General features: G+C 32.4%; 1 long non-coding RNA gene across 1 annotated transcript; it reads left to right on the forward strand.

The window, feature by feature from the left end:
- The first annotated feature begins 456 nt into the window (after window positions 1-456).
- On the forward strand, window positions 457-2,562 carry LOC119643029. The gene is made up of 3 exons (XR_005248206.1): window positions 457-1,075; window positions 1,149-2,292; window positions 2,351-2,562. It is a non-coding gene; the product is annotated as an uncharacterized LOC119643029 (long non-coding RNA).
- Window positions 2,563-2,633: the final 71 nt, after the last annotated feature.

Consider the following 2,633-nt stretch of genomic DNA (forward strand, 5'->3'; position numbering starts at 1 on the left):
TATGAACTGAGGGATAAAACTAAAAGATTAACATAAATGTAAATGTACAGTCTTCATGCTGTCGTTGGGGTGTGCACAACCAACTTCAGCGTGTTACTCAATTGAAATAAAAAAATAAAGAAAAGAGTCAAACATAACCTAGAAAGCAAAAAATTAAAAAAAATCTTAGTAAAAAAGCATCAATATTTCATCATCACGTGAAATTTTGAATATCATCAATGGATTTCTATAAATTTAAGTTAACAGCACGTTACTCAATTTAACGTAAACAATTTCATCACCAATGAGTTAAACATAACCTAGAAAGCAAAAAAATTAAAAAATTTAGTAAAAAAGCATCATTATTTCATCATCACGTGAAATTATGAATATCAGCAATGAATTTCTATATAGTTACTGGATTATGGATCTAAATTTAGGTTAAAAGGTCCAATCCATATCAAATACAAACAAAAAAAAAATAAATAAATAAATAAATGTAAATGTATCTAAATGTAAATACGTGGAACATGAGTAAATTTTATGTAAAAGCATATTTAATCCATGGTTAGCTAACGAAATAAAGAATGAAGAAAAATGATGTTAAAAGAAAGAGGTTGTAGAAGGGTTTCGCTGTGTTCAATAAAATAAAGAAAAAAAATCTCTTTAATTACTTGGATCTGATAAGTATATTTAAAATTGGAAATGTATTGAGTTTATTTCTTGTTTTTTATTCCTTATAAAATAAATAGAGCACCAATTAGAATGTTGAATGGTACAATATAAAAAAGATTTAAATTAATAAAATAAGTAATAGTAACATTAACTAAGGAAATGTTTTGTCGTATGGAAAAAGAGCGCAGAGAAAACCTGGAACAACTCTGTACGATACAAAGAGGCAATAATTAATTTCTTACAAAAAGAATATAATCGGCATCACTTAATATATCGGGTGCAATACAAGCTCGATGTCATTGCTCCAGCTCTAAAAATTGACGCAGACACTTCAAACATGACGTAAGAGTCTTATCGTATGGCTTCAGCCCAAGTTAGAGAAATAAGCGCAATAGCACAGCACACCTAAAGAGCAGTTAATGTACGTAAACTTTAAAAACCGGACAAATTTCTTCTCATTTCTACATAATCTGCTAATTCCCTTTCATCCTTAGAATATCGTACGAGATAGCATCTAACCGTAAACCGGATATTTTATCATCTCTCGTGAAACCCAATTTGACTAATATAAGGAATAATTCGCCGCCATACGCACTACAGCGCCCAACAGTGTCAATAGTAATGTACAAATTCTCAATTACCAACTATAAAATATAGCAGCAACGAGTGATAGCAACAGCTGGGATCAAAATAAGTGGTACAGTGCGAACCCTGTAGTTTTGAATCACCAGTTATCACTATCTATATGTATTAAGAATCACCAACAACGAAGTACAACGCCAGAACAACAGCCTAATAATATGCATAATAATAATACCAAACCTTATAGCTAACGATAAGCACAAAACGGTAACACGTGTGTTTCTAAAGAATCCATCGTAGATTACACATATCCGATGAGTTACATTACAAAAACCACATAGCCGAATAGCTTGACGACAATGTCAAAACCACTTACACCGCAAGCCTCTAGCAGCATTATTAGCAGCCAAATAAATCAAGGCGATGAATAGTTTAATTGATTTGAGTAATCAGGATATTTTAAAATTTCTAAAATAGAGCAGTAAAAATTAAAAAATTAATCCTAGACGAAAACAGAAAAAGTGATATGATCGTTTTTCTTTTTTTGTTTTATTTGTTGTGCGTATGTGCGTATGATTTGTCGAGTATATTAAAAACGACAACAAAAGTATGAAGCTTTATGGAAATTACTGATCTAAAAATGGTTCTTTAATATTGGTTAGAACTTTACGCATTTAGTGCTGCTTTATTGTATGCGGCCGTTAGAGTATCTTTTTCACATGCTTAACAGAATTCTATAAAAACTCTGCCTCTACATGTTACTTAGGTCTTACGATAATAATGTTATCTTCATTCTTATATCCAGAATTAATAGCACCACAATATTTGGTGACATTTCTTTATCAAGAGAACAAACACCCCCAAGCCTACTTAACATTTTAGGTACAAATATACGGAATGTACGTTGCGTTGTAGAGATCCTTTGGATGTAGGTAGCCAAGACGTCATTTTTAGAAGGATAATGGTCTGCAAATAGGAACAGAGCTCAACGTTTATGTTCGTGCGATAGTTTTAACAAATTGTAATCAATTTACTCAAAATTATTAACGTAAACGGGTAAAAATCTCAACCTTAGCTATCTTTCCATATTAACTCCTTACTTGTTTATCCTTAGTATGGAATCAAAGATTTTACTTCAGCTCTCGTATCAACGCGGGCTGACGATTGTATGCCTTCAAAAATTAAAGAACGAATTTCGCCACCTTAGAACGGCTGAGGTACCTACGAAGATACGGAGGGCAATTGTCAGTGTCAGTGGAACCGAAAGCCGATTTCAAAAAGTTCATACAATTGGATCGCTTTGCTTTACATTATGGCGCGAAACTTCTATCGACCATCAAAGAAAATTGTGAGAGAGTGTTTGTAGTCGTTTATTAGCTGTCGGATGACCCCATACA

Source organism: Glossina fuscipes, unplaced genomic scaffold (genome assembly GCF_014805625.2).
Source record: "Glossina fuscipes isolate IAEA_lab_2018 unplaced genomic scaffold, Yale_Gfus_2 40705, whole genome shotgun sequence".
Classification (NCBI taxonomy): domain Eukaryota; kingdom Metazoa; phylum Arthropoda; class Insecta; order Diptera; family Glossinidae; genus Glossina; species Glossina fuscipes.